The following is an 8,158-nucleotide window of genomic DNA, read 5'->3' on the forward strand; positions in this document are numbered from 1 at the left end:
GCTGCTGGAAGTTGGCAGCAGAAGCTAGCCAAGCATCTGCTCTGAAAGACTTCGAAAGCCACTGGAAGAAATTCGGAGAGCCACAAGCCCTTTGAGGCAGTTTAGAGATCTAGAAATGTAACTTTTGTACTGATCCAGGGAGAAAGCACCCTTCCTGCCGAGATGCGGGACATGTGTACAATCTGTAACTCAGAGCTGTGTTTTGATCAGAGACATAGTATATAGGCTACAACTGCTTGTCTCCCTTTCACTTCCAATGCTTAAAAAGTGCCACTCCTTTAACTGCAGAAGATATTGCGACATGCAGAGTCACTTTGGCAGTGCTAGGAAAGCGCTCTCCACCTGCTAGCATTAGAAAGGCTACGGCCCTGTTATCATCTGGAGCAACTGGCAAAATGCTGCACTGCCACCCTCCCAACTGCAGTATCACTACTGCTTAAAAGGACCAGGCAGTGAGGAGGTTGGGGTAGTACAGCTAAATGGGTGGGGTGTGGCGAGTTCAGAGCTCTGCAAGTGCACCGGTGGAGCCAATCTCACACAGCCCCAACCTCCTCACCACTATATCCTGGTAAGCAACAGCGATTATGCTGTCGGAACAGAAAACGAGAAATGCCTCTGAAGTCTCAGGAGCCCAATGCTAAATACAGAGCAAGACTACAGAAGCTGCAAAAACCCTTCTTTAAGCAAAATGATAAAAGGTATTTCTGGGCAACTGAGCTGTTAGGTGGTACTGCACTGTTAGCCTGCAGCTGCTCCTACAAATAAAAAATGTGTTTTATCTTGGCTGTTGGATTGTTTTAACGGATTAGCTTTGGATACAGTATTATCTTATTATTTCTCCAATAGGCAATTAATATTATTGGTTGCTGCTATGACAAATAATGCAATTAGTACATTCCCCCCCCCAGTCAGGTTACTGACTGTTGGTCAACAGATAATATTCAACTCCCCAAAGTCCAAAGAAAAAGATTGGGGGTGTGGGGTAGGGAGAGGCTGTGAGCAGGGCATTCCCTGCAGATCTCAAGGCACCAAGCCTAGAAGCTCAAAATAGGAGAGTGGAGGCTGCTGACAATCAGGACTTCAAAGTGTGATGTCAGCTGATTGACAGGTGGGTGGTTCCACCAGGGGGTGGAGAAAAGTATCTGGCCCACCAGCCAGAAAAGGTTCTCCACCCCTTCCTTAGATCCATGGTAGAAATTATGTGAGATCTGCCTTTTCACTATTCTTAAAGCAAGTTTTACTGCACTTACTCAAAGGGGATGGAGCACGTATTGCCCAAGCAAGGACTTTCACAACTCAGGTATCAAGGACTGAGGATTCTCAAGAATGCTGCTCTTCTCCCAGCAGAAAATGAGAGGATCTTTACCTAAAAGGTCACCAGTTGCAAGTTCAACTGTTTGAGAAAGGAGAAGACTGCGCTTATCTGTATTTGTACAAATGCAGTGATCCCACCAAACAAACTTTGGCTTGCGGCAAAATGCTTCCCAGTGAAGACAAGTGCCTAGACTGAAGCAAGCTGTTTCAAGTAAGTCACCCCCAGCACAAAGCAACTAAATCTCTGCATAAAATACAAACTCTTACCTATGCATCGCAGCGCCGTATGCAACCCTCCTTAAGTCATTCCAAATGTGGCTGTTTTCCTGCAAGAATCTCCCAGCCCCACTAGCTTTAGCTCCCCACTAATAAGGTTCCCGATTTACTGGTTACAGAGAAAACAAGGTTCTACAGAAAAATGTATTTGCATCTGTTGACCTTGCTGTGTTTTCTAACACACAAAAGGTCTCCAGTTTGAAACCAGGTATTAACACAGGGCCATAAAGCGAGGCAACATGGTTGACTCTGGCAGCAGATCTGGACCCAAGGAACGCGCCACTCAACTTTGCTGTCGCCCCCTCACACGCCATGGTAGCAGTGGGGTGCACCCGAGAAGGAGGGGGAATGGGAGCGGCAGGCCATGCCCACAGGAACAGTGTTCAAAATTCATCAGGTGCATTTTGCACCTAGCTGTTGGCCACTTGTGAGCAAGTGAAAATGCCCAGGCGTCAAGATGGTGCCTGCCATCTCCCCCATCTGGAGAACATGCCTAGGGATCCTTGGATCTTGGCTGTTTTCACACACTAACAACACATCCTTCAGAATGCTATCCGTTATATTTTATCTGCACAATCAGAATGAATTTCAGGAACTCAAAAGTCGTATTAAAAAATATGACTTTCGAGCCCTCTGGCCCCAAAATGAGGCATTTCATTCTGGCAACTGTAACCTTGGTTTAAGGAGCCAATTGCCAACCTAGCTTGTGGCACTGCACAAGAGCAGTAGGGCACATCCGTGGTGGAGGCACTGTTGGGCACCAGCAGCAGGGTTGCCTCAAGCAGCAAAGCACCCTGGGCTGGCTCTGCATCAACACGTAGATATTTATAGGCAGGCCCATAGTTCAACTGTAGAGCACATAAGTTGCATGCAGAATGTCCTAAGTTCATCTACACAGGGCTAGGAAAGACACCTGCCTGGAACCCAGCTGCCCATCAGTATAGACTAGCCTGCTGGATGAGGCTGATGGGAGTTGTAGTCCGAAACATCTGGAGGGCACCAGTTTGGGGAAGGCTAGTGTAGACAATCCCAGGCTAGCTAGACCCACCATCTGCCTCAGTGTGCACCAGCTTCCTACATCCTTATGCATGCTGGCATAATAGTAAGTGGCAGTGAGATGCAGACTCTCTCTTTTAATCCTTTACCTATCACCAAGTTTGTTTCCAACAGCTGAAACGCTATAATGGGAAGGAAAACAAACCCAAACAAAAGCATGAAAGAAAAGAAAATTAAAGGCTGAATTGGGAGGTCACTGTAAAGGCAGGACAGGACCCAGAGTTCCAACAGGCTGCACTGACGCAGGAAGAGTTAATGAGACAAGTAAGCAGAGTAGGGAAAGAGTCACTTTCACAGAAGGCTAATCAGCTAATTAGGAAGAGAGCCAAAACTACATTCTCCGTATACCTGGTCACTGTTAATTCTCAGCAAACAAAGACATAACTAGACTGAAAGGGTTATTGCATGTCCCAACACTGTATAGGTTGATGCGCATTTCCTGCCAGAATGCCTCATCAAGATTTCCTATTTTATCATATCTTCTTGTTTTAGTTCCCCCACACCTTCTTCCTTGGAGCAGTTTTAGAAGACCCATGCCAACATCAAAGCAACGAAACACACCTGAGGCCAGTTGCTCCTCAGGCAAAAACACAGCTGACAGGCATGGTGAACAGCCCCATTTGTGTGTGACCATCGTAACGCATGAATCGCCTTACATTCTGAAATGAATACTGGAGATTTCAGATACTCCTGTGAGCCCCACAACCTAGTAGCTCATGTGCTATGTTGCTCATCTGAACAGATTATTCTAATGAGTGAGAAAACATTGTTTGAATTGGTTCCTAAGAAAGCATCTGCAGGCAAAATGTCTCAAAAGGCAAGTGGAAACAAAGCTGTTCTCATATAATTACACCATAATTATTTTATAATCATTATAAAAAGAATCATAATTGCAGAAGTAATAAAAAGGAGGGAAGCTTTCATTAATTTGAAGCAGTTCACACACTTAACACTGCTTTTATTTATTATCTCAGCATCAGGTGAGGTCATTCCAGGAGTTGCGAAATTTTGGTACCAGCTAATATTGTGGGCATGGTACAGATTTAAGAAACTATGGTTTGTTGTTACATGCCTTGGGCTTGTATGAACCCCCCTACACCCCATCACACACAGATGAAGAAAGGAGATTTAAGATTTCCGTTCCTGATTAACTAGAAATTGTAATCTGTAATTGTGTCCAATCATTGTGAAGTTTGTCAGGTTCAGACACAATGCTAAATTGCATCTAAACATGAAAAGCTTCTGATCTCTTCTTCGTGACCACACTGGAGGAAGGAGGAAGAACATAAACATAAGGCTTGTTCTCACAAAACAAGGCTATGGCAATGTTACAACCCAACCAGTTCACTGTGGCCAAAGGAGAAGGAATGTTGACCAGGCCAAGCATGTATGTGAAACTTTGGATACCTGTTACTAAAACATTCCAAACGCTAGCACTGCTTTGTTATTTGTATCCAGTGACTCTGGCTTCAACAAAGCATGCAAAGTTTAGCAGCAAACCAAGAAGAGGAACAACTTTAAACATTGCTTCAGAGAGCTTTTATTGCAAAGCAAACTCAACGCAAGTTAATGTGTCAAATTTTTTTAAAAAAAAAACACCACCTAGAATACCTGTAAATGAAAACAAGTCTGTTTTAAAAACTGGACAACTTAAAAGATACACAATGATATCAAGATACAAACAAAAAAGGAGGATGTGCTTTTCATAGCGGACACGGTACCGTCATTCCCCAGAATTTTCAGTATAAAGGAAATTGCAGAATATAACATACCCTTGTTGAAGACCTGAAGAGTCACACTGGGTTTCTGATATGCAATCCTGACCTAGAAAGGGCAATATTCTGATGACGTGGGCTGCTTATACCCTTATGACCCAATTCCCACAAGCCAAGAGTATCATCCAGCCGCTTAGAAGTAACTGTGAGGCAAAGTTCTCCTCTGGCTTCCACTGGTTTAGCGGTGTTGCAGCTTGGGTATCAGATTATCTAGGCAGCTTTTGGTCTGGCAGTAGAGCGCTATGGGTTACTTGCAATACTTCAGAATTTGAATCCAAGCACCATAAGTAACTTTGCAAAAATGAAAGTTGCTTAAGTATTGGCTTTCAAATGACACCCTGTTAGTGCAAACCTGCCAAAGAGTTTAGAAGGGATTTGTTGAGGGCTTGTTCCTTTTATGTTAGAGCAACCATGATTCTTGAAAGTACAGTACATTCACTCTTAAAAATAATGTGGCATATTTCCACTATAGTAACTGGCAACAACAGCTAGCTTAAAAAGCCATCAGACATCAAGGGTGATTAACAATCCCTTGATACTATCCTAATGTGATTTCCTGCCCCTAACAGCAGCAATTTCCCTTAGAAACTTAAGCAAACAAACTGGATCCGTGCATTCCAAATCACATTCAAAATTTCCACTGCAGTTTAGAGGCAGTAGGCAAGAGAAAGTCACTGAAACCGACTTTATGGCTTTAAATGCTGGGCAAACACAAGCATTCTGTCTTGCCTTATCTGGGCTTCATTACAACTGCTTGTGTTCTAGTTTATAGGTTTCTTTAAAAGCAGCAAGGAATCTAGCACCTAGGAGGAATATCTGATTACACACCCCAAAAAATGGAAGAACAGATACCTAAAAGCAGAGAATTCAGCACATGAGTCTGAGCAGCAGTTCCTACACATCTTATGCCTTGGATTTATTTAGCCCTGCCTCTCTGCTCCGTTGCTATTATTGGCAAGGAAGGCCAAGAAGGTTCTTTACCGTAAATAACTGGCTCACTACTTCTAACGTAATCCGTAGGTGAATTGCATCAGAAGGATATCTCGAGCCAAAGTATGAGAGATGCTAATACTGTAGTCCTGGGGCAGTCCCCTCCATAAACACTTAAGACCAAAGACGGAAATGCACTGTAGTAATGTCTCGCCCCTCCCGCAACAACACACACACACACACACACACACACACACACGTGTGAACCAAAAAAAGCGCCATTTAAGGCAGGACGCCTTTCATTCCCAAAGCCAAATTAGATCAGCCCATCATATCCCTGCGGTGCGCAGTTGGGGAAGGGGAGAGTTTGCCCACCCTGTGGAAATCGCAATGTGGAAAGGGGATGGTGGAATTGCGGGGGGGGGGGGAGAGAAACGAAAAGGCGATCTGAACACCCCCAGCCCAGCCGCATGATCCCCGATTCGATCTACCTAGGCAGGGCGTCCCTTCCGACTTCCTCTACGCCGTGACTTACACTATAAATATTGCATCATGCACCACGCTGCTCGCAAAATGGATTCCTCGCGTAGCATGTGGCTGAGGTCCGGAGCACATGTTCGCTCAGTGAGAAGGCGGCCGGGCCGGGCGGAAAAGCCAGCCAGCCAGGCAGCGCGATCTCGCTCAGAAAAAGAGATGTGGGCGAGCCAGACCCGCGTGTTCTCGGGGCTTCCCCCGCCCCCCGATTCCCCACCTCTCCGGATGAGCCTTCCAACTCTCCCGCTCAAAGAGGCATCCTAGCAAGGCGATCTAGCCAACTCTGCATGTATAGAGGCTGGAGGAGAAAGAAAGGGCAGAGGCGCTGGGGAAGAAACCGCTGCCTGGGGGTCACCCCGGTTACTCACCCCGCCTGTGCCCGGTCAAGTTCCTGGTGAAACGGTGACAGCAGGAGCAGCTGGTGGAAAAGGGAGAGAGAAGGAGCGCGCGGCAGCGGTGGCGGCGGCCGAGGAATGGCGCGTGAAGCCGAGTTGCGCGCTCGCCGGCTGCCGCGATCTCAGGAGCGGGCCGAAAAGGTGCTGCCGGTGGCGACGGCTGGAACTGGCAGGGCTGGCTGCATAGCAAGGCGGTCTCGTCTCTACGCGTCGAGGCGGCTCCTCCTCCTCGGTAGTGAATGGAGGCAGCCGCAGGCGACGAGGGCGGGGAATAAGGCGCAGAGGGGAGGGACTCCGAGCGGCTCGCGGCCGGCGTCGCCGCCTTCGCCCTTTCTCCACTCCCTCCGGCGGTTTTATTATAGGGAGGGAGGGAGGCAGGGAGGACGCCGCCGAGCGGGAAGCGGGCGCGCCGCTGCCGTCTGAAGAGAAGGGCATTGAGGGACGACGACGACAGGAGCGTCCGCGGGCTGAGGCGGTCAAGCCAGGCGCAGTAGCCCAAGGCGCCCGGGGCACCGCTAGGCGCGTCCCAGGAGGCTGAGCGCGCGCGCGCCTCTCCCGCTCCACACTCAGCATTCCCGCCCAAAGGGTGTGTTCCGAGGGCAGGGCTGTGAAGCGCGCCAGCTGCGTCTCGGCTTCCTTCCTCTCTCCGTCTGGCTGTACCCTCCACTCCCCCGCCACACGCACGCAGCTTACCTTTCCTCCCCCGCCCCGGGCGAGGAGGAGGAGGCAAGTTCAAAGCGTCACCGCGTGTGTGTCATTATCTCCCGCGTCACTGGAAGGGCTCCGAGAGATAAGGGGAGGGAAGGAGGGGGCAGCTGTAGAGAAAGAGCGCGAGGGGGCACGAGAGGGCGGGGGGAGAGAGGGGACGTTCGTGGGGACGGACCCCGGCCCAAGCCGCCTCTGCTTTGCGTTCGTCAAGGCAGGAAGACAGCAATGGGCAATGGCATGCCACCAGTGGCGTAGCGTGGGGGGTGCCAGGGGTGCCGGCCGCACCGGGCGCAACATTTTGGGGGGCGCGTTTGGCCGGCCCCCCTCGAGGAAGAGGGAACCTCTCCAAGGAACAGCGTGCCGTCGGTAGAGGAAAAAAATCGCGCAGCAGCAGCAGCAGCAAAGTCGGGAGGAGGAGGAGGTGGAGCGAGCCTGCTAATTCCTTGCTGGGAATTAAGCGGCTCAAGACTCTCTCCACTGGCCGCCTGGGTAGTGAGCCGAGCCGGGAGTCTGGCGAGGGGGTGGGAAGAGACTTTCCCCCCTTTTTTCCACCTCGCCTGGTCAAAAAGGAGAGCGGAGTCTCCTCAGGGCGCCCTCAGGCAGGGCAGGGAAAGGCAAGCAGAGCGAGGAGGAGAGAGGGGGGAGGGGGGGAGCAGCCAGGAAACGCCGCGGTGTGGAGGAGGAATCAATTTAGGAGAGAAAGCGAAAAGCCTTGGAGAAAGGGGAAAAAGGAAAGAAAAGAGGCAGCTCCAGGAGAGCGCGGGGGAAAGAGAAGCCTCGCTGCTGCTGCTTGGGAGAGTAAATTACTGTACTTGCCTTGCCCCGGGTTAGGGGGCGCAAATTACTTGCCTTGCCCCGGGTTAGGGGGCGCAAATTACTTGCCTTGCCCCGGGTGCTGATAACCCACGCTACGCCGCTGCATGCCACACTAGGCTTGCTTATTTGGGGTGTTCAGCCTGGACGGGTCTGTGCCGTCTAATGCTGTTTTTGTTTGCTTTGTGAATAGCCGCTGCTAACAATGTGGATTTTTGGTATTTCGTTTTCTTCTTGCTCCTTTACAATTCTTTGCCCAACCGGAACCACATAGATATGTATATCAAAATAGACAAGCACATGCACATATATGTACGCACCAGCAACTCAGAATAACACTACATGCATCTGATGAAG

General features: G+C 49.4%; 1 protein-coding gene across 3 annotated transcripts in view; it reads right to left on the bottom strand.

Annotated features, from left to right (window-relative positions):
- Positions 1-6,767, bottom strand: part of SLC7A1 (solute carrier family 7 member 1) — a 44,302-nt gene extending 37,535 nt beyond the window's left edge. Inside the window, exon 1 of one of the 3 annotated variants that reach the window (XM_028726411.2) lies at positions 6,254-6,767. The gene's annotated coding sequence lies outside the window, so the exon portion shown is untranslated. Of the gene's footprint in view, positions 1-4,418; positions 4,471-5,886; positions 6,005-6,253 lie in introns of those variants that run through there. The other 2 variants (XM_028726413.2, XM_077927108.1) reach the window with 2 other exon arrangements.
- Between the last annotated feature and the right edge of the window lie 1,391 nt (positions 6,768-8,158).

The sequence above is a fragment of the Podarcis muralis genome, chromosome 4 (genome assembly GCF_964188315.1).
Source record: "Podarcis muralis chromosome 4, rPodMur119.hap1.1, whole genome shotgun sequence".
Lineage (NCBI taxonomy): Eukaryota > Metazoa > Chordata > Lepidosauria > Squamata > Lacertidae > Podarcis > Podarcis muralis.